The sequence below is a fragment of the Ostrinia furnacalis genome, unplaced genomic scaffold (genome assembly GCF_004193835.3).
Source record: "Ostrinia furnacalis isolate ACB-3 unplaced genomic scaffold, ASM419383v2 OfSCF1780, whole genome shotgun sequence".
In the NCBI taxonomy this organism is placed as follows: Eukaryota; Metazoa; Arthropoda; class Insecta; order Lepidoptera; family Crambidae; genus Ostrinia; species Ostrinia furnacalis.
Genome location: NW_021132019.1, coordinates 891656 through 917034, shown reverse-complemented (window position 1 = coordinate 917034; position 25379 = coordinate 891656). Strand labels below are relative to the sequence as shown.

The 25379-nt window shown below is 35.0% G+C and overlaps 1 protein-coding gene and 1 pseudogene across 1 annotated transcript in view; one reads left to right on the top strand and one right to left on the bottom strand.

Moving 5' to 3' along the window:
- LOC114353676 (uncharacterized) overlaps positions 1-7793 on the bottom strand; it is a 63238-nt gene extending 55445 nt beyond the window's left edge. The window contains exon 1 of the mRNA XM_028305745.1: positions 7602-7793. The gene's annotated coding sequence lies outside the window, so the exon portion shown is untranslated. The remainder of the gene's footprint in view (positions 1-7601) is intronic.
- LOC114353675 (putative odorant receptor 92a) overlaps positions 1-25379 on the top strand; it is a 41143-nt pseudogene that overhangs the window by 13085 nt on the left and 2679 nt on the right.

Genomic DNA, 25379 nt, shown 5'->3' with positions numbered 1-25379 from the left:
TCCTTTTTGAATATTTTCTACGTGACAATAAATTATTATCTTGTCTCGTGTCGTTGTATGGAACTCATACTTTGTACTAAAACTCTTTAATAATACACTGATACTTATAATAATAATAATAATAAGCCCCGCAGGGCAGCTTTGTGGCGAGCTGTTGGTGAGTAGCGACACCACGGGGCCAGTTGTTAATCCGAGTGCTCCCGAGAGTCGGTCAAGACCCTCGTCTTCGGCTTGCCGAAGTGGAAACCGAGAGGATCTGCAGGACTTTCACCTCTGGCTTGCCTTAGCCGGCCGGCCAGAGTGGAGNCACTCAGGAGCACCCAAAGAACCACTGTTGCAAAAATGAGCCTTCTATACCAAAGTGGAGGGGTCTCCATACAAATCATTGCACTAAATTCCCTACTACGATGGCCGTTGGGGCAGGAAAGTTCTCGAGTGGCGACCGCGGGCTGGAAGACGTAGCGTGGGCAGGCCTCCTACTAGGTGGACCGACGATCTGGTAAAAGTCGCGGGAAGAGCCTGGATGCGGGCAGCTCAGGACCGTTCATTGTGGAAAACCTTGGGGGAGGCCTTTGTCCAGCAGTGGACGTCATTTGGCTGAAAAGAAGAAGAAGAAGAAGACACTTTATGCCGGTTGCAGACCATGAGCTATGCTAAGTTAGTTTAGCTTAGCCCGCATATTAGCTGACACATTTTTACGCATCTATAGGGTGGAAACGATAAGTGATCTCACTCGATTATTTCTAAACTATACAAGATATAGAAAAACTGGTTACTGTTCCTGAAAGTGCTTTACAAGATCTATCCAACGGTACCAATAATAGGTTTCAAAATGAACTGGATCTATCCGAAAATTCAATGTTTCCAGCTTCTATATCACTTATCGTTTCCACCCTGTATAGTTGTGTGCAGATTGCAAACTATTATGCACTGGAAGCTTATCTATGCGCGAGGTAATGTGAGCATTTCAGACAAAAAAATACTGTAAATAGTGTAAGTTTCATGTTTGGACGATAAAAATTCAGGCATTCCACATAGTTTGAGTACTTGCTTACTATTTTGCTTCAGAAATTAATGTACCTACACGAGTAGTCGGATTTTCCGTTGATTAATATTAATATTTTTTTCCCACAGCCCAATATCTTTTCAATACATATTTAGCTGGAATAAATATTGTAATTACCAAAAACGGTTCTGTGCTCAGTAAACAATGTTTAACCAGATGATTTAATTTGGGGAATGTTTTATTTTTATTGCAATTCTCTGGGTAACCCGTTTTCGGGTTTATTTATGAGAATCCGCGTAGCAATACATCTTGCGTAAATTGTAATTAAGCGTTGCAAACAAAATATTCCAGCTTAGAGGAGATTGAAATTTTATATGAACAAGTTTATTGGATTTATTAATAGAAAGTATCGTATTTCTCGTTATTTTTGAGGTGAACGGCCTGAGACATTTATCAAAGTATTCTGGATATCATTATATCCAGAATACTTTAATTTCAATAATGATCATGTTACATCAATATCTTATTTATTCAGTAACTAGCTGACCCGGCGAACTTTGTTCCGCCTTAATGGCAATAAATAACGGGATAAAAAGTATCCTATGTCCTTCTCCTGGCTCTAAACTATCTCTCTGACAATTTTCAGCTAAATCGGTTCAGCCGTTCTTGAGTTATAAGTGGAGTAACTAACACGACTTTCTTTTATATAATAGATAGCGACCGCCCCGGCTTTCCCCGGGCTTAAAGATTTATGTAGGTGTTATTATGTAACTTATTGAAACCTACCTATGTACGAGTATTTCCATGTACTCGTAATAATTTAAGGTATTAATAAGTGCAATAGGAATATGGGACTGACGCCAAGGGGAGAGTTTTTGTAAGGTGTCTGACCCTATAATGAGTTTGGATGTTCGACGTCATCATAAGGTTATTGATTTACAATAGAGTAAAAATATATCTGGAAAAAAAACACGCCAGGTTTTCATTCACATTTTATGAGTTCAAGGAATTATTTCATATCACGTTTCAATCGTTTTGTAATCCCAAACGCCTATTTTAAAATAAAGCAATACTGATAAATTGGGATTGCGGAATCGGTCCCGCGTATTGTGGTTTCAGGAATGGTAGGCGGGTACCGTCAATCAAAATAAAAGGTTTTAGATATAAATAGGTACTCGTACTGTGTACTATTTTGGTAGGTAGGGTAAGTGCGCTAGTTTTCGTCCAATTAGCGGAGTTGCCAACTTTGTGATGCGAAATGAATATCTTAAAATACCCTTACTCATATGTATCATATGTCGTTTTAGTCCTTATATAGTCTACTTTACGTTAATATTATATGACAATAAGTAAATACTACGGGTGTTTTTATAAAAAATATTTAATGCAAAAGAGGCGATTTCACTAGTTTTCGTCCAAAAAAATCAGTTTTCGTCCTAGTGTACGCTAGTTTTCGACCACTGTGTAAAAAAAAGGGTGCAGTTGAATTATTAACTTAAAACCAACTCTACAATACAGTAACTATGGATTGTGGTATATCATTTGAAAGGTAATTTTGTTAGCTTTCAAATGATATCAAAAAGATTTAAATAAGTTTCTTACCTAAATTTAGGAAAATATTTCAATAGGTCGAAGGACAAATGGACGAAAACTAATCTACAGGAATAGCTAATTTTGGTTTTCGTCCACCCCAGTGCTTGCTCATGACGTCATGGACGAAAACACAACAACGTTTAAAGCTGTTTTTTGTTTTCGTCCACATCTTTTTAACGGTTTTTATGGGTTTATCACTGTTAAAAAGTGGACGTAAACTAAAATGTTTAATGTAATAGCAATAAAGATCATATTGGAAGAAAAAACATTGTATTTTGTAGGTCCATTGAAGTAAAATGATTATTAAAAATATTAACTAGGTGTCAGGGTTTCCGTCCACGTGGACGAAAACCAAAATCTTGCAAAATTGTTATGCTAGTATTAGTCCACTTAATTATCTAAGATTTCTATACAAAAACTTTAATAAACCCTTAAAATAGTGTTTATTATGCTAATAATTAGACATACGTGCCAAAAACATTACGTAAAGTAGCTAAAACAGTAATTAAACATACCATGAAAGTTCCCTACCGGCACGTTTTTTTTCTAACTTGACGACGTTTTCCATTCACCTGTGTGCAGCAGCAACTTCCGTAGATTTTTTTGGAGTTATTACTTGTCAAATTACATTTTCATGCGGACATAACTGTTACTTAGATATTATAGAATGTAACAAGTCCAAACTTTCACGGAAAGTTAGGTTTGTATTCTAATTTTCCGTATTTGTTTGTGGCAAGTCGGTCAAATGGACGAAAACAGGAGCTGGACGGAAAACCGGCGCAATTACCCTACAACACTGTAATTTTTGTTGCCAAATAAGTACCTATTAAAGTCACATTTTGTGGTAGGTTGATCTGCTAACTGCAAGTTAGGAGAGAAGGAGGTAAGACGGGGTTACCCAACGAAAACTGACTAATTAATCTCGTTCTACTGCCAACCGCAGTTTACTACCTAAGTATAGTAAAGTGGATAGCACGTCAAACTGAAACTATGTTTCAAAACAGAAAACAAAGGTTTATTTTTTGTATGGAGTCTGGTATGGAGGTCCAAGTCCATACCATCCGCAAATTGGCAAAATATTGATTTTTCCAATATTTGAGTAATCACAAACATTACTATGATACCTCACAGAGCACAGGATCACACACGAACCAATCATATAGCTATATTGCGAACGCTGTGCATTCAATTTGCTGCTTCACTTAAGCAAGCATCGTTTGTGAATATGGGCGTGAAAAACAGACCTCTAAGGCTGGGTTGCACCATCTTTCTTTAACATTGACAAACGTCAAAAATCTGTCAAACTCAATACAAAACGCTCCGTTTATCGTCATAGTTACCGTTAAAGTTAGGTGGTGCAACTCAGCCTAAATATATCACTACTAATATCATAAATGCGAAAGTCCCGAAAAAGGATATAGGATACTTTTTATCCCGGTTTTTGAAACAGGAGCGTGCGCGATTAAGTTTTCCTGTAACAGACAAATTTTCACGCGGGCGAAGCCGCGGGCAAAAGCTTGTAACTACATAATGATAAATGTTACTAAGTACACTGTGGCTAAAATTATGATTAAATACTTCCTATAATTAACAATTCTGTGCGGAAACCAACGAGCATTTCAATAAAAACTTTTTTAATATGTCAAAATGAACATCACTGGTTGAGTGGATGGATACAAAGTGGAATAAATAGAATATTTCCTTTTGAAGAGAGGTATCTAATTAAAAGTTGAACAACAGGCAATTCTACGAGTATAACGGCGCTCACGAATGAACAAACGAATAAAAGTACGTTGTAGAGGTATTAATGTAGTAATAATGGAGTTAATACTTTATTTGGGAAAAGTGATAAAATTATTTTTACATAATATATACCTACATAAACTACTGAAAGATAAAAAGCGGATTCTATTTAGTTTTGAAAAACTGTTTAATTATCATAGCAAAGATAGGCATAATTATCCTACCACAAACATTTTCATGCAAAATGTTGCCTAGAGAAGACCATCAACTTCAACAAGCTTCTAACTCTTTACGCCCTAACTCTACAAGATCTAACAAAACAAGCCCTACATTAAGATTTATGAATAAGTTCAAAATAAAAAAAATAATTTTGTTTGAAATGACTGTGTGTAACAATGACTAAAAATATTCATTTTTAAAAATTGGGACAAAATATAAACATCCCGTTAAACCCAAACAAACAATTTAAACACAATGACATTTCGATTCATCACTCCGTGATCGCAAAATGTTCGGTATACTGATCAAAATAGCAATCAATCACTTATAACACTCAGCTTGGCTTCACAACGCGGGTGTTAATTATTACCTAATGTATCGGCTTGATTTAATTAGTTTAATTAACGAAACTTATATCTTATTAGTTGGGATATCAAATAACAAAATGGTAGAGATTGCCCTACCTACACATTGAATATAGATATTCTACATACATACGGTTTAAAATGTCTGAAAACTTTATCTGGATTCAAAAAAGCAAAGAAATAAAGTTCAAAAAATATTATTTCAAAAATATAGGAATCTTTACCTATTAATTCCCACGTCTCGCTACACTACAGCAAGGATTTGACCCAACTAGCGAAGGTTCAGTAGGTAGAAAGAAGGTCCGTCATCGGACCAATATAATTTCCTTTATTTGTTTTCTTTGAATAATAAAATAGATTATCAGTAGTTGTCATCGTATTTATAAATTAATGCCATATTTTTTGAGAGGAAAATAATATAGTGTTACTAGGTTCCTTATTGAGATACTCAAGTAACCACAAATTAGAATAATTATATTGTTGTGTATCCACGGGATTTTTCCTTGCTGTAGTGTAACGAAACGTGGGAAATAGGAAAATAATTTATTATCACAAAAACCACCCACTAGTAATTATCAAAAAATTGGAAGGCGCAAAAATCACCCTCATTTACTCGACCAATTAAAAAAGCATGTCATCACATTTCCCCACTGAAATTTTAATCATAATCCTCGTAAATCGGGTCCCAGAGGCAATAAACTGATTAAAATTCCCGTGTTATAAAATCAAGCAGTATGCAGATTTTGTTTTATGTCCGACAAAAATTTTAATAGTCGGCTGCAAACGTTTGAAGTTAGCTGGTAAAAATTAGAGGGGATATTATTTACTGCATTTTTATAGCGTGGACGTTGCACGAGACGTTACTCAATTTTGATGCATGAGGAAGCTTTGAAAAAGAATTCTATTGGGTGCTGATCAGTGGCTAAAGTTAATAAAAAACATTTTTTAGAGTTGCTACACGATGGGATAGATAAAATTATCAACCCTATCTATATCTATACTTACATAGATACTTAACACCATAGCTGTCAAAAATAAACTTCAACCCTTCTTACACCCTACAGACCTCTTTGATTACAAGCCCTAAAACCTATCAAACTTCTAACATAGATGTATAGATAATGGACTAAATAAATTGTCAAACGTAATAAGTAAACATGTGATAAGGGTCCAGGACCTTGTCGCCTTAGTTTCCGAGTAATCCATATGTAACAGTCAAAACTCGTAATCGGTCAAAACTACTTTTGACTGCAAGAATCAGTCAAAAGTGGTTTTGACTGATGTACTTGGTCACTATCACTTTTGACTGATTATTCCAGTCAAAAGTGGTTTCGTTTGATTTAAAATCTTACCAATTGGCCTAAATTCATACAAAGTGTTATGATTAGTGAAAATTAATTGGATATCATCAAAAATGTGTAATCAAACCATTTTAAAGTGTCCCGTTTATGTCATTTGTGCATTAAAATTGACCACACCTACTATAGATAAGTCTACAGTAATGTTGCTTTTTATTTATTCTCAATATTTTTAAGAAATCTAGGTATTCTTCAAGTAGAGATAGGTAGATTATTAATTTTAACTGATTTTTTGCGGTAAAAGTGGTTGACCAAAACCAAAGTAGAAACGCGTTTGGTCAAAAACTGAAAAATCAGTCAAGAGTGGTTTTGACCGGTTATAAGTTTTGATTGTAACACATACATATTTATGTCGAGAATTTCATGTAGATTTTGGATCCATTAATAACTTCATACTGACAGGCCCTATTTCCTTGACACGTCACTTTACCCGTTCATGTAAACGGCTGAAGAAGTTGAAATGTTTTCTAATGATTATTGTGATCTGCCTATCCAGATTCTATTTTACTATTACATAAATTGTATATTTATTGAAGCTGCCATTTAAACTCTTGAAAAGCCACTACCTTGCATTTTAAAGAAAAAAAAAATACATTATCTGTTATAGAATTAAAATAATGATATTAAATATAATATCTTTTTCCAAGTACCAAACCTCATCTAAAGTTCTTCTTGATTTTATGATAATAATTTGATACAATAAATAGTCGTCATTAATAGCTATTGCATCTGCAGAATGCACCAATTTCGTACTCCTAAATGCTTAAGCTGCCTTTTCTTTAGATGTCTTCTTTCCAGGTTTAATTTCGTAATATGAAACGTAGTTTGAGAGTTTCCACTCAAGCTTAAATTCAAGACTGAAAATAATATGTGTAATTTTTTTATCAATAAAAATAGATCTACTAAAGTTTCAATAAATCGGTAAAATCACGAGTGTCATCGTAAGCTTTACTTGGATGTTTTGTTAAAAAGTTGAATTAACTTTCAAGAAATTGTTGATAAAAATAACTAAAGCTTTTTATCTCAATAACTTAAAACTACTACATACGAAATTTTTATGACTAAGTAACTTTATGCACCAGTAACTTTGCAAGATATTTCCAGTTTCAGTAACAACATTTTGCGACTTTTATCATAATCATTAATATATTTTCTTACTAAACTCATTAAGTTGTTCAGTTAAGGAATTACAGTAACGAAGTAATTTGTAACTTGTTTACACAACTTAATTACGTCTAAGAAATCGTCCCTCGAAATTCTCGCAGCACCCGTTCGCATTAAAATTCCAAAAGTAACTTAAAAAGTAAACAAACTTACTTCAAACAATTAAATCCGATCGCTCCGAACTTTGTTTTCACTTTGCGGATCACCACCCCACAGAACAAACCACTCGTTCCAATAAAGAATTTTATTTTCGTCACTGTAATACTAGAACTGTCGACGGCTGGTGATACGAAGAACGTAATAATATCGAAAGAGATACGCGACGGCAAAGTACGTCCTAGCTTGGACGCGTTCCGGCGAGATCTAAAAAATCAGAGTCCTGGAAGCTTATTGCCGTACTGTCTCGTGTGGAAATTCGGTATACCCACTACCAACCCCAATTTCAACTTTAAAGCATCACTAATACAGTCGCTACTCGAGAGAGGGTACCGTCCGTAGAATACGAGATCCAAAATTCCCGATCCCGTTCCCAAATTCAACTGTAAACCAATCCTAATAAAGTTGAAAGTTGGATAAAGAGAGGGTCCGTAGAACACGAGAGGGAGCACAGATGCTGCGCGCATGCGATATCGAAAACTCACACACAAATCGCGATTGTGTTTGTGTGAATGAAGCACGTTACATTGTTCGCTGGGAGCTGGACACCATTGTAGTGGACATCCGAGCAGATAACTTGACGCAACATAAACTGTGATTAATACATTCGATAGGTGCAATGTTGGCCGTGGACATTGGTCTATTGGTTCAAATGTGCCAACCAAGAGACGATGCACATTTTATTTGCGATCGTCTTTTTTTTCATTCTAAACTTTTAAAAACCATAGGTGGTTTAATGTGACCAATTTTGATAGCAGTATCCTTAGCTTTGGAAAAATAATCTCGTAATACATGAAAAAGACTAGTTACTTAATTAATAACGTTACCGTGGGAATGAACTTACATAAGTTTAATTTTATCTAGGTATTTATCTGNGTAAATTTAAAAGTTACAAATGCAAAATTTGCAAAAAGATTGGTCATTTAGCGGCTGTTTGTAAGAATAAAAATGCCAAATTAGTAAATGTTATTGAGGAAACAGTAGAACCTGTGCAAATGTTTACAACAAATGTTCAAAATGTTAACTATGTAAATCCATTTGTGATAAATTCACAAGCAAACGGTAAGTCGTTGCAAATGGAATTGGATAAGAAAGTATTCGCACATAATACTATTTTAGAACCAACTGAAATTGAATTAAAAACTTATAATGGTGAAATTTTCAAGCCTACTGGCAAGGTTAATGTATTATTGAAAATAGGCAACAAAGAGTTAAACTGTGGATTATTTATTTGTCGTAAATAATGGTCAAAAATGTTTATTTGGGCGAGATNCACATTATCTAATACTGATAAATAGATTTAAATAAAAAGTCAGTTATTAAGTTGAGTTTTAGACGATTAGTTACCGGTTCCTGATAAAATATCAGTTTGTTATCTGACGAGCTACCGCGTTATCTTTATCTGCCAGATTACGAATTGCCAGACGACTTTATCCGAGAACTGTGAAAGCTAAAGTTATAGTTTAGACTTTACACTAAGTGTATTTAACTTCGGAAAGTATAGAAAAAAGTTGTGTGTTTTGAAGAAAAAAAGAGTCTGATGAGACTATAATTTTGGCCTTACTATCTGATAAAGGTCATTGACCTTTACATTTTTAGCAAATAACTCGTAATATTCACTGCAAATTAAACTTTAATAAAAACCTGATTAGAATGTTCTTTGGATAATATTTAAGCTGAATAAATATTATATAAACATTTTCATTTGAAAATTTCATTCGAAATTTATCTACGAATATTTAATTATACCTACTGTGTAACTGATTCGTACGTAAGTAGCATCAGAAATAAGATATTTTATTATCTAGATTTATTTGATTCATTATCTGATATCAAACATTGTAAAGCCTAGCCTTAGAGAATTTAATTCAAGCGTATATTTTTCTAAAGTAATAAGAGTAATAAGCTTTATTTATGCTAGTAACTTACCTACTTACTTAGGTTTATTGTATAAATTAATGTAACAAAATAAGTAGAGTGTATTACGGTCATTCTCCGGATCTGGATTATTTTGTTGATTACCCCGACCTTTTTTATTTTTGAATTTAGACTAAGTTTAGGTAAAACATTTCAAAATAGACATTATTACGAGCATATTTTTTATATTGGCCCATCGGTAGCAAGCAGGAATAAAAAGTTATGCGACATCAAAATTTTCATGGTCGGGGTAATCAAAGTTGGGAGTCAGAGTAATCAATAATAAAACAAAATATTTTATTTTATAAGGTTTTTTTTAAGTTATGGTTAAATAAATGTTATTATAACTAGCCATTTGTTATTTTGATGTATAAACGACAATGTTGTAAAGTTTCAACAAAATCTGTTAAGTAGTTGTTGCGTAAAAGAGTAAAAAACATACATATACATTTTACATATAACATTAGTGACTCAATGTCCTATGTCTCCTATATGGGACAGAAGGCGTCCACAACAGTCCCCCATCGCATTCGGTCTTGAGCTTCGCGTTTGATCTCGCTCCAAGTCTTAACAGTGCGCCGCTATGTTTTTTTGGCGCGACCACGTTTGCATTTTCCCTGGGGGTTCCAATCTAGAGCCTGCTTGGGGATGTGATCGGGGTCCCTTCGGAGAGTGTGGCCGATCCAGTTCCACTTGCAGCGTTTATTCTGCTGAAAGATCGGTATTTCGTGGCAGCGTTCCAAAAGTTCGTCGTTTGAAGATTTTGGAGAATTCGGCGAAGACAGCGGCTGAAGAAGATCTGCAGCTGGTGCGAGATAACCTTAGTGACCTTCCACGTTTCACGCCCATAGAGCAGAACTGGTTTGACGTTGGACCCGAATATTTTGATCTTGCTTGGGTCAATTTCCGTGACTGCCATACGGCTCGAAGTTGTGCGAAGGTAGCTCTGGCCTTGGCAATGCGCGAAGTGATGTCCTCTTCGGTACCTCCAGGCTCTGAAACGATGCTCCCGAGGTAAGTGAAATTGTGGACTCGTTGGACATCCTCTGCACCAACGGTGTGCAATTCCTCACTCCAGATCGCATCTCTTGGGTCTTCCGGTACTGATACCCTTGCTTTACCCTTTTTTCGGCACAATAATTAGAAGCCCCTTATGCCAGTCGTCTGGGAGTTCCTCTTCCATCCAGATGTTTTCGAAGACAGGTGTCAGGACGTTAACGGCGGAGTTTACATCGGCTTACAGCATTTCAGCGGTGATAAGGTCGAGTCCAGGGGTCTTGCCAATTTTGAGGGATAATATTATGTATTAATAGGAGATAGGATTTCATTTTAGTAAAGGGTAATTTTGCTTATTAAACGTTATTTAGTTAATCATTCATTAGTAAAATTACAGTATTATTGATTACTCGGTGACAAAAGTCGGGGTAATCAAGGTCGGGGTAGTCAAAAAATTAAGGTTTATCCTGAGCCCTGCCCAATCTGTAAGTTGAATCCCATATGTTTTAATACACAAAAATGCGGTTACATGGACCATTATTCCTGTACATTCTCAAGAACTTTCCATGTAAAGAAACCTAAAAAAACAGGATAGAGTAAATCAATCGTGCACTGAACCAAGGTCGGGGTAATCATATTCTTATCTCGATAACTCCGAAATCCTGCGACGAGTTGCATTACCGATCACCTCGGCACGCAGGCCACCACTAAAGGTTCACGGGGGAGGATAGAGCTCGTTTCTTAACCCTTAACCACCTACCTGCGGTCTCAGAGACCGCAACGATTTTTCAAATTCAAATATTTCTGCGTGTGATTGGCGTGCGACAAAGCGCGGTCATGTACCTTTTCTACACACCACTCGGTGTCGCGCTAGCGCTCGGCGAGTGTGTACGTGCGCGCGTTTGGCCAGGGTAAGTAAAATAAATTCGCCAGCGGTCTCCGTGACCGCACGTAGGTGGTTGTGTGACTTTTTATTATTACTGTTTTAGAATCAAAATGTGTAAAAATGACGAAAATATTATAAGATGGCTTCAGCAAGAAATCTCGGACGAAGATGACCTTTCTGGCGACGATTGCAGCGACGTCGAATCTGATGTAACCGTTGATCAAGAGCAGGCTGAAGAGAGTGGATCTAAATCTGAAATTGAAGGTGACGACGACGAAAATGATGACGATGATGACTTGAAGTTCGTAAAACATGCTTTACGTGTCATCCAAAAAAGAAACGCAAAATGGCTTACCTATGTTTCGTGTGTAAAGTACCTATTTGTTTGGAGTGTTTGCAAAAAATGTGTTGTTACTGCCGCGAAAAAATGCAAAAGTTGAGGCTTTGCAATTTTGTTCAAATTTTTATTTTTTGTTTAGTTTTTTTATTTGATTTAATTTTTAGTTTATTTAAATTATTAGAAATAAGAAAAAGAAGTGAAAAATTTAAGTATTTTGGAATAAAGATCCCATTTTCTTAATATAGTTATTTTTGGTGCCATATTCCTTATTTCATAGACATTATTCCATTTTTATAAAACTTTTATATTACTTTTGCTAATTTGTGACGCTTAAATAAAGCAAATAGGTATAGACATGCATTTTATTTAACCGAACTTTAATTTCTTATCATAGATCCCAAAATAATCGCAATTATTTATTAGCGGTCTCTGTGACCGCATGTAGGTGGTTAAAGGACAGAAATAGGTGCTAGGTGGTTAAGGGTTAATTGCGTAGCTAGGGACGTAGGCGCATATTAGTGACGTGTCGGGGTAATCACGGTTAACGCCTGGACACAACTTCAAATAGTTATTATACAAAACCTTTTAGTCATATAGTTATATCGTATTTAATTTATCAATGTTTATTTAATCAGTAATCGATTACATAAGCATTGAAAGCGGTAATAATAACAGATTAATTTATACGAGCAAATTTGTTCTGAAATCGGGAGCGCGGACACGTCGTGGTAATCAATTTTTGACGACTTACGATTTTTTTTAAATTACTTAATTAACTATTATTAACTATCTCTGTGGTTTAACAACAAGAACCAAAGTTATACTATTAGATAAAAATATTTGTTACTAAAATATTATGATATTCGGGTACTTTTTGGGCCCGGACACGTGATTTTCTTGGCCGGTGGAATGACCCATTATTGTTTCTGGCTTATTTATTTTAGTGTGTGATCAGGTGATCCGTTTGCTCGTTTGCCTCCTGTCACATAAAAAAAATACAATGGAAGCGTCATAAGAACGGATTAGTGGACGAGAAAAAACATGATCACATCGCTCCTCTCTAATTTTAAACGCTTAATTTTAAACGCTTAATTTTAAACTACAATAATGTTACATACAACACATTTTGCTTACGAAAACGATCAATTTTTACTAAGGGACTAACAGCGAGAAAGGAGAGCTGTTCCAGATATAATTATTAAAGCACCACCTTATTTTAACCGTAACAATAAAATCGATGCTTTTTGTATGGAATTTGACAGATTATTGTCTTTTGTCATATATGCATATGTGTCAGGTGTGCATATGTGCAACTCAGCCTGAAAATTGCTGTCGAATCAATCAAAATATAAGGACGTCCGATATTTTTTTCGGAACCCATTCTGAAAATGTTATAAAAATAGCCCTGTTTACTTTTCCGGTAGGAACCTAACATAATATTATACACGTATATGACTAACAATGTGGTCATTACTCAGATCGTAACAAATAAGGCTGTATTACGATATATTCGCCGACATACAGGTTGTCCCAAAATTTGCATGTCACACTGACACTGGAGGTAGCTGAGTCTAAGACGCATCAAACAAGCTTAATATGTCCATAGAAAAGTTTCATAACTTTTAAGATATGACCTATTTTATTTATTAATTTCCAAAAGTTTGATGATTTATTTTGTTATTTAAAAAAATGGACTTAATAAACTTGTTAGATGCGTCTTAAGCTCATTTATATCTGGTGTCAGTGTGACGTGCTAATTTTGGGACACCCTGTATATACTCTAAACGCCGCTAACGTATACACTTTGGCCGGATTTGCGGCTATTGTTATTCATAATTGCAAATGATATGCGTGTTTCTGTTTGCTGGACAATCCACGCAATCACTACATCTCGATACGGATAAACGGAATCAATACATTGACAAATCTACTATCATTATGTACTGATGATAGTAATCCATGATCGGTTAAGTATTCTTCTGTAGCCAATTATCACCTAGTAAGCCTTAAGCCCATAACTTTGTAAAAAAATAAAAAATCAAGAACATTGATTCAATTACTAAGCGTTTCGATAACTCTTTTGTAATGCGAACAGCTAGTGACTGGAATTCGCTGCCTGCTGCTGTCTTTCCTGAACACTATAATCCGGGCCTTTTCAAAGAGAGAGTGAATAGGCAGGCACTTACAGGGCAGACAATGTACCATCATAGACTGCATCTCCCTTACTTGTCTAACTTAAAAAAAATCTGACTTGTATTTTGTAAAAAAGATTTATTGCAAAATCACTCCTATTACATACGGGATATGGTGCCACAGTGATGTTACTTTGATGCGCCGTTGTCCGTTCATATCATTAGTTACAAATGCAAAAGATTATTTTTCTTTGATTGTTACACTTGCAGACCGACGGATTAGCAAGCTGAAGTGGCAATGGGCAGGGCACATACCTAGTACGCAGAACTGACATGGGGCAGAAAGGTTCTGGAATGGAGGCCGCGTACCGGAAAACGCAGCGTGGGACGTCCACCTACAAGGTGGACCGACGACATCGTAAAGGTAGCAGGGAAGCGCTGGACGCAGGCCACTACCAATCGATCAACATGGAAAGCATTGGGGGAGGCCTATGTTCAGCAGTGGACGTCCTATGGCTGAAATGATGAGGTCTGAGGATGACGATAATGACACTTGCAGACTGAACTAATTTTCGTTTTTGGTCTTAAAAGAAGGATATTGCTACCGTGCGTTCTTAAAAATCTTGAAGGATGAAATACAGGTTGGGAGTTTATCCGCCGTCTTTACTCATGACATTAATTTTAAAATTCATATTTATGCTCTAGGTAATAAACTGCGTCACTGCAGCAGTGCCATTAGAAATAGAATTATTATTACAACTAGTTGTGCCTGCGATTTCGTACGCGTGAAAATAGTTTGAATAATATTTCCTATTTTTGCAATATTTTTCTTTACTGGGTACTCTGCCCCTATTGGCTGTAGGGTGATGTAATAAAATATAGTCTAAAGCCTTCCTCGATTTATGGGCTATATACAACACAAAAAAAAATTATATTAGTATTGATTAGTATACATAGAAATCCACACGAGTGAACTCATGGACGACGCGAAGCTATACCCATAGAATGCAACGCTAGTAGCTCGTCGAGTTGCAATAGATACGGTTTAGTCGACTGGATCAAGTGATTGTGTGGTATAATCTGCTCAATCAAGTAGCACAATAGCGCATCAAACACTCCGATTCCAGCATCTTGGTATGCTTGACATTATTACCTGATATTGCTTGAAATAGGAAGTACTAAATAGGTACTAAATTAATGTTGTATTCATTTGGTATTTCGACACTCGCCCTAACTGGTAAAAACGTTTCCCAGAACCGATTTTGACACTATTATTTAATTTTGATATTGTTAAAACAAGGCAATTGAATTTCAGGAATTATTGCGAGTAAACTCAAAACATTTGTTGTATATTTGTTGTACAAAGGACTCTACCAAGGCCGCCAACAGCCCGGCTTTTTAAAAAGAAACATGTCGACAACCATTTTTTATGATTTTTGACATGTCAAAAGTCGCCGACTCACATGTCAGCGGGTCAGCGGGTTTGATTTGTAGACTACTTACTACATAATGAATGAGTTTTAAATCACTGACAATGGAGAGTTGACATAGAGACTGAAAAAATCAATTAGTTCAGGTGGAAATTGAACCCTAGACTGATTTGATTTGTTATGATTGATCACATTGTGACAGTCATGTAAATACAAAAAACAATCCAGCATTGAGTAGGTATTGCTGAAACTTGCGCAGTCACTATGGAACTAGATGCCTTCAAACAGTGCTTGTAATTCAGAATCTGATTAGCCATCAGCGTGGAACAGGCTGCTCCCAATTACATAGGCAGATTTGACCATTACGAATTCATGAGGCTGATGAAGAATTGGAATTTCCCCAGTTAAGTTACATCACATATGACTAACGCCCGTATTCCCTAACATCACTATGAGGTCTCACAGTGCACGCGGACGCACAGATTCGATTCACTGTTTCAAGCATCGTTTGTAAATACGGGCGTCAGTTATTAGAACTTACTGGTTATATTCCGAATTTGGTTAAATCGGCTTACAATCTTAAAAAGCAGCTACATTATTTTTAAAGTGTTAAATTCAGAAGCTCAAATTCTGTAGATATTATTTTGCTATAGAAAGGCTGAGTTGCATCGTCTTACTTTAACTTTAACAAACGTCAAAAGTCTGTCAATAAACTCCATACAAAAAACACCGTTTATGTTTACTACAGTCACAGTCAAAATAAGATGGTTCAACTTGGCCTAACTATACATTTTTTCTTAGTTCTGAAATTAAGTAAATTTTCTTTAGAGGAATAAAGGTCATGCAATAATTGATAATGACAGCGAAAAAATAACAAAACAGCGAACCAAGTTGAGCTTTAAAATAAGACCAGGCTGTTTTTAAACAAAAAATATTAGTGTTTGTCCATAAAGATGACTCTAGTTATTACGACATAATAACCGACCAACTTTTCACCGTAAATCATTACGCTGTCTCTGGAGAGTAAAAACTCCCTATTTTATTTGGCCAAAGTTAGATCCGAATGCATCAGAATAACACCCCTCATATTTTATTAAATGATAAAATCGAATTTCTCAATTTATTCAAATGAGTTATTTGCATATTTTTAGTTCGTAAAAGTGCGACGACTCGTTTTTTTCATAGTGCTATTTTGATTAACAACCGATCACATTTTTTATTATTACTTGTACACATCAGATTTTTTATAAGACTTATACTGAACCCTGTAACATAATCAAATTTTTCATTGTTTTTGGACCTTAAGACAAGCGAATAAGGTTCAAAATGTGGTGGGAACTACATTCCACTGTCTCATAAAGGATTAATTGATACCTGTACAGGTACCTAATCATTCAACTATTTTTCTACTTCTAGTACTCGTCCTTTTATGAAGATTTTTTTTAAATATAAGCGACGACATATTAATCGACAATAAATAAGACTAGACAAACCTAAAAAGGATTTAGGACGCTATTTGGATCAAATATGTAATTGCTCAATAATGAATAATAAATAAATAAATAAAATAATAAATAAATAATAATAAAAAAAGTTGTTAGTATCAAGTTTGATGTGTTTTTACCAGGAAAGGCATACGACACTTAATTTCATAACTAAATAACTTTGTACACTACTCTCTAGGAATTTGTCACTAAACTTTCTTAGTGAACCAACAAGGCGAGGCGCCTGGAATAATGTTGCCCACAACTTTAATAATACTAGTTCCACTCCGTGCTAACTATTTATCATAGAAATGAGACTTGTCAATCACTTTGGGGTTAACATCCAGAAAATGTGAGTAAAATATGCAAACAAAATAAACTGGGCACTGAAGTGACGAAATATTATATAGACGGCTGAAGACAAGAATATTATTTATAGCTCCAGATGGTGGTATGGCAATGAACCTTTGAGCATCTCTTACTGTGAGGTCTCACAGTGAACGTGGACGCACAGGTTGACACACGAACCAATCACAGAGCTCTATTCAACGCTGTGCGTTCGATTTGCTGCTTCACTTATGCAAAATACTTTTGTGAATACGGGTGTCGGACTTTTTCATTGATATTATTCGTCTAATGATTACCTACTATGAAAATTAAATAACTGCATTATGTTTTGAACTTTAGTTTACTTTAGCTGACGTTTTGTTTGTATATTTCAGTATTTATGAATAAATTATCCTTCACCAATATATTCTATTGTAACCCGAGCATTTTTGGCACAAAATTATGCGTGTATAGTTTTAAGTCCCTTTGTTCTGTTTTTCTTTTTTTTTCTTTTTGTGTCAAATAAAGTTTTTCTTATTCTTATTCTTATTCATTTTCCTCTTTGAAAAAGAGATGGAATCGCTTCTTGAACAAGTCAATGGGCTGGGGCAAAAGTTCTAGAGTGGCGACCACAAGCCGGAAGACGTAGTGTGGGCAGGCCTCCCACTATGTGGACCGACGATCTGTTGAAGGTCGCGGGAGGTGCCTGGATGCGGGCAGCGCAGGACCGGGCTTTGTGGAAATCCATGGGGGAGGTCTTTGCAAAAAGCAACGGCAACGCACCTGTAACGCCCCCCAGGGGCGGGTGTCTATGGGCGACGGTAATCACTTACCATCAGGTGATCCGTCTGCTCGTTTGCCTCCTGTCACATAAAAAAAAAGCAGTGGACGTCTTTCGGCTGAAACAAACGAACAAGTCAGTTGTTTTTACATTTCGTTCCATTCAATTTCGAGTGTCTTTGTTCTAATACGGTACTTAAAAAGTTTCGCCATTATGATTAAAGCACAATAACCATAAAAGTAAAGAGACCATGCATCCCAATGGTAAAGTTTACAATCTGATCGCAGTAAAACTTATTCCGGGGTGTTCTAACATGCGAATGCAGGAATACTTTCCGCCATATTGGAACTTCAACTCGGATCCGAAAGCAAATACTGAGTACAAAAACTTCGCCTAACGTTTTGTGGACACAGGCTGTTATTGACTCGTCAGCGAATGTACCTTGTGCTGGGAAATAAAATTGCAACGAGTGGGTAGTTTGCGACGGAACTTTAAAGGTTCTTAGATGAAATAGAATTATATCTTGGAGAACCTTTTGAGGTTATTGTTACCATTTGAATAAAATAAATCTCTTGCCTAAAGATCGGTCTTTCTTACTTTAATTTTTTTGCTAGGAAAGTCTGACGTGTTTTCTATGTCTAATGACTATAAAGCTAGCGGCAAGAGGGTACAGGGGCAAAACAAGGAATGTCCCTAAAATTCAAAAGTACCTATATTTTTGATGGCAATATTTTCGATTTCCCGCGTATTTTTATTTGAAATTATACAAAAAGCGTAAAAACAAGTATAGTCATATGTATTCCTATTAGTAGTTTATAATTTTAAGTGACACATAAGAATGTTTTAAACTTTAAAAAAATTAAATGTTCATTACATAACTTTTTGTTTTTGTGACCTTTCTTGTTTTGCCCCTGTATCCTTCAACTAATCCAATGAAATAGGTACGAGTATGTAAAATATTATCGGAAGCACAAAATTAAATGTTTGTACATATGTTTACAGTTAGCAATATACATTTTGTGTTAATAACGTGAGTAAATGTAAACATATACAGTTCATACCAATTGGTGAAATAAAATTGTATCTTTAATTATTATATCACAATTTGAATACTAATACTATACCAATTACTTCAATCTCTGAAAGCAAGATTGCCAAATCATTACAAATCACTATCGAAACTTCAAAAAAACTACTCGAATAAAACTTCTCATCGCTGCGGACGCTCCACCGCGCCCCTGTGCCTAACAAGGGATTATTTCCTCGCCTAAAGGGAAAAAGAGTGCGAAAACTTTAATTAAACAAGTTTGGTGAGAATTGAGCTCGGGACTTTTGTAAACGGATAATCGAAGCCGTAGAATCCACCTGAGATGGCTGGTGGCTGACAGTTCGACAATGCTTTGGTATTACCAAAAGGTGTATTTAGATTGGTGGACTCTACCTAGATTGATCTGGAATTTTCTGGTACTATGCAGCAGCTTGTCTGCGATCTAGACTAGCTTACATTCTTCGGAGGGCACGTTAAACTGTCGTTCTGACTCTAATATACAGTGTGTCCGGGCATGTAGTGATCAAACTTTAAGGGCGTAATCTATGGACAATTTTATCGGTGAAAATACTTTAAATTTGGGACTTGACCCATTTCTCGCATATTTACAAGGATTTAAGTTTTTAATTTTAAGTTTTCACCTCTTCCTTCAAAAACAAGTGATAGCGTGGGTAGTTTAACATTAATAAGCAAAAATTTTATATCATGCGATAGCCAATCAAATTCTCTATTAGTAGAAGTAGAAAACAGATACAAGTTTCATACATTTTAAGTGTGTAAGAATGGATTTAATTAGAAATAAACACGATTTTTTTCACATCTTTTTCAGTTATTTCCCAACACAAGAAAAACCAGGTCGTTAAGGTATGTTTTATTTGCATTTTATTATTAGTATTTGAGCTATTCTACAAAACAAATGTAAATTTATTAGTCTACGTCTATTAGTTTCGACGTAATTGTTGAACAAAGATACCCCTTCCCAGCGGTTTCCATAGCGCACGCGACATGCGAAAATGCACTGCCTGAAAGAATTACACAACCTATTCCGATTACTATCCACGCTATCACTTGTTTTTGAAGGAAGAGGTGAAAACTTAAAATTAAAGTGAAAAATTAAATCCTTGTAAATATGCGAGAAATGGGTCAAGCCCCAAATAAAGTATTTTCACCGATAAAATTGTCCATAGATTACGCCCTTAAAGTTTGATCACTACATGCCCGGACACACTGTATAGTGGTTTATCAAGTCTGGCATCAAGATATGACTTCAGCAAGACAGAATAATTAACATTTGTATGAATATCAGCTCATCATAACTATTTTTACTGTAACATACCTACTGTAAATATTTGGTTAACTGAAACGACCAAATTCCAGCCTACAAAGATACTTTTCGTACTGCTGGAAACTGAACAGGCAGTAAGTTTATTTTATTAAACCGATAATATTACTACCACAAATACAATGAACTTGAATTTTGAATAAAAAAAATAATCAAAATTAGTTTCAATTAGAAATTCACCATCAAAAATTTTGTTCAACGTTTTAAAGTCTTCATCAATTAACTATTACTAGTTTTTATTTGTTAAAATAACTAAAGACTCCAATGTAGACACGCAACAAGACGGTGTGATACTGCCGTCTGCAATGCCCCAAACTAAAACTCCGCACCGAAGCATTTGATAGAATTTTTATGAACTCCAGATAGTTGGTTAGCAGTTGGAAAGACGAAATTGGTTTTCGATACGGAACTCTCTAGGTGTGCGTTTGTTAGATGTTCATTGCACCAATATTGGTAACAAAACATGAATATTTGAGGGAATGGAAATTGCATACCGATTCATTAAAAAGTTGGTCGTACTAGCAGAGGTTTCTCTCAATGGCTTCCGATAATCCAGTCGGTGAAGCAATTATGGTTCGGACTTGATCATTCCGGTTTAAGGTTTAATTTTGGTTCTGTCTTGTAATGACTGCAACTGTAAGGTAACCTGAAGACTCATTCGCTACTGTAGGTATTTACTCACTTTTTATGCCTATTTTTTCTGTTTTGGATAGCACCTTCTACTAGCCTTAGTTGATAAATCAACTTACAGATTCCATAGTTAGCAGTTTAGTAATATACCATTTTTACCGAACCCAAACCTTCCAAAAATTATATTGTGTATATGCTAGAATTATATTCTGCTTTTGACAATATAACACTTGCTATAAATTACCATACTATGTAGGTTACAATGACATGCCGCAATAATAAGATATTATTTGATTTATTGGTTCGCCAGTGCTGTTTTCGATAATGTGTATTTTGATGTACCTACTTAACTAGAATAATGAAACATTGAGAATAGAATGCAATAAGAAACTAACAACCCAAATACATTACTGCACTGTATCAGAAATGGAAGTGGAACATCGAGGAAGTAATTCTTGCAGTGTTGAGCGACGCCCCGGTGCTGTTAGCGATCTGTGCGCATAAATAAACATAGTTAAAGAGTTGTTCCAAATACGCAACAATATTAATTACAGTAAACATACATTACTGATCAACAAGTTGAAAGATGAAACATTTGAACTAGTTATAAAAAGGAAAAGTAACATTCATATTGATGAAACCAAACCAATGAGTGTGAACTTGCATCTTTAGTTGAAGCTTCTTGAAACTTTTCAAGAAAAGTCTTTTGTTCTTTAGTCCTTACTTTAGCATCATGTGACGATCATTGAGACATTTTTGGTTTATCTACTCATCTCCATTTTTGTATAGCACAATAAAATACTTGCCCCACCTATTTGTTAATTTGGTATCGGTAAGTATTGTATAAACTATCCCATAGTAATAAACATCTTTCATTAGCGAGTCCCAATAAAAAGCCGATCACTAAAACGTAATTCCTTAATTTCTCGCTCCTCATCACACCACATCAGTAATAAACCAGTCAGCGAATTATCTTTACGGTATGTCCACTAAGACAATCAGTCTAGTACCAATCTAGTTTTGATGCACAATAAAATGGCGATACGTAAGCTGTACTATTAAACAAGCCGTCGCAAGGAGGCTATTTTCCTTCCCGAGCTAAGATAAAGTGGCTCCTTAGGGATGACGGTTCCGTTTGACTTCCCAACATGGATAATTTGAGGCTAGAATGGACTTGGATGATCCGAAGAAATCATAGTTGAGAATTTGATTTGGAAGGGTTTTTTATCTTCTTCTTGTCGTGTCGACAACAAACCTACACAGAGTCAGCCCAAAACTCCGGTGGTTTCTTTATTATTTAGATCTAGAGAACTTTGAGTACCTAACTAAAGTTATGACGCGACTTTAGGTTCATGATATAGTTGAAACAGTCCATGTTTCTAACTCTCTAATCCTCTTACCCAAAGTGAGATAGCTATGTGACCACAGTCACTGACACATCCTAATAATGATACCTACATATTGAATCCTGTAGCAAATACTTTTGAAAATCGTATAAAGACTTCATTCTAGTGCTAAAGGGAAGGTCATAAAAAGCCCACAATGTACTCAGGTAGGTAGGATATTCAAATTTACAGTACGGAATTATGTTGTATGTAGGTAAATATCGTATTGCTCTGCTTGTTTTGTTAAATTATTTTTATTCGTTATAATTTTACCACATCCAGATTCTCTATTGAGCCAACGCCTTCCGATCTTGTCGTATTGTTTTGACCTCTCGCCCTTTAGCTTTTATTAAAGCCTTTTAATGTAAACCAAAGGCCACTATAACGAGATTCTGAAGGATTGATTAATTTCACGAAATCACAATCATAAAAGGAACTTAAGATGGACCAACTAAGGCTCCATTTCAAAGAATTCAAAGTAATATTCGGTCTTTTAGTAGAAATGATGTTAATTACCACAAACTATTTAGTCGGAATTTTAGGTTTATCCCTTGTAAATATTTATGATTAAAGTTTCTGCTATTACTTTAATACCCTTGTCGTATTAAAGGGTAATTAAATTTTGTACTGTATTAGGGACAAAATAGCAAAACTTTAAAGGAAAATTTCCTTGTTATTCAGGTCTTTAATATTGAGTTTTCCAGATTAAAATGTCTCTACTGAATTTCAGTTCTGAAGCAAGCATAACGTTACTTTAATTCCAACCTTTCACGATGTACTGATTTCAGCTACCGTGTAATAACTTCAACAAGGAAAAAATACTTATTGCGCACCGAAATTATTGCAAAATATATTTTAAGAACATCCTTTGAAAGACACGTACCTACTTCAATAAATGTGAAAACTGCTAAAACAAGGTATTTACAACGAAATTTGTATGCGATGTGGAAGTAAGTAGAAGAAAAATCCGAAATTACGATAGGGGTTTAAATTTTACATTACGACACATTCAGCATGAAATAGTGGATGAGTTTTGTTGGAATCTATACCGTTGTAAGTTAGCACGCATCCCAATGACACACCTGGGACCTCACATTTGTCATAATATACGATTATTGCGATAATATTCAACATTCATTCAAATAAAACATGTGCACCCTTATAATCCATTTTGAAAGATATTTTGCATTTATCAAACGCTTTTCAGAAATAAGTCAAATCTTTTCTGCCTTTGAAATGTTAGGTTTTAACAAAGAATTAGCACTTTATGTATTTACAGTACCTACTCAAGAGGTGTCAATGAGTTAATTTTATTACATTATAATTTGTTTGTATTAATGAATAAGAAATATTATTCATCCAAATGTGAAGGTTATTTTTCCATCACAATGTTTTCTTATCCACTGAAAGAAATTACCACACCACTTATGTCGCACGTAATGTTTTAGAACTGCAAGACTTTTTCAAACTAGATTGATCTTTTCGATAAATCATTGAAGACCTCCTCCAGTATTTTATAGTAGGTAGCCTTTGGTGAAGGTTATACTGAAAAACCGGAGGGCATAATATTTTTACGATGTATTCGTCAATAGACAGCAATATTCCTCACTTTGTTTGCGCTATGCGATACGATCGCACTTATTCGCGATACGATAGTAAAATATTTCACGGAAATTAAGTTCAATTTCATACTACGAGTAATATCAAATAGTACTGCATGATTTTTATAAAGTCTGGATTTTACAGGGTTACCCATGTTTATGAACAACTTTCAATATGGGACCAAGTCTGAAATCACGAAAAAACCAAAACGAAGCAACCTACTTGCCCAGAATTTATGGAAAAGCTGTTCTTTATTGTGATTTTAGAGTTGGTAAAAATTTCCAGACGTAATAAATGGAAGTTCGTTCGTTCATTCGTTCGTTTCAGCCAAATGACGTCGATGGTGGAGGCGTGTATTTCATTTCGGTCACGCATGTATGCATAATTTTTATGATCTGACGTGATGGTTTTATTAATTAAAACAACAATAATTTTACTCATCTCAATGAGTGCAGAAATGAAATATCTTTTCGTCATACCTACTCTTTTAGTTTGTGAAGTACCTACAATACGAGTAATAATTGAGAGTTTAAACGTATTAATGTTAGTAATAAGTTATGCACAATCTGATACATAAAATAAAGTACATACATATTTTATTGTTGGTACAAACTTCTGATACCTATGTAGGTACAAAATAAATGTATTTTTGCAATCCTATCTAAAGTGTTAAAAAACTCATACAACTACGCAACAAATTAAAAGTCAACAAACTGGCTATTAGCTCTTCCATTGAACTTGAATGAATATTTTTTGATTGCTGAAAAGTCAATATTAGTTTTTAATCAATTGAAAAACCCTTTATACCCTCACACGAGCATTGAAACTCAGTTAAGCAACACATTTTAGACATCTTGTCTATATCATAAAAATGGACATACCTTCTTACAATGAGTTATTTAGATTAGTAAATTTTAACTACTGGATACTTGGAATAGACGGTGCTAAAATTCATTACAGATTCTATTTGATTGCAGCTGTGTATTTTCCCATTGTTTTGGAAGAAATAGGATTTGTAATATCAAAGTTTTCCACCGATAGTTTTGTGACTCTCCTGGGATTAGTACCTTGTATTTGTTATTGTATATTATCAATGCTAAAGATACTAGCCGTCGTAATGAATAAAGGGAAAATCTTGGAAGTGATGAAATGTGTAGAGTCTTTGTATCTGAATATATGCAAAGATGAAAAGAAAAAGAAGATAGTGTCCAGTGAAATAGTGTTTGTCAAAACGTTGACAAAATATTTGTTTTTATTGAACTTTTTGTTAGCGTCCGCTTACAATTTGTCGACTTTGATAATAATGCTGTATTACTATTTAACTACGAAGACAGTGATGTTTGCGTTGCCTTTTGCTATTCTTTTGCCATTTTCTACGGATGCGTGGATACCATGGTTTTTGGCTTACATTCATTCTATTGCATGCGGTAAGTACTTAGAATTGAAATGAGAGTTTGTTTTGTTCTTAATGTGTT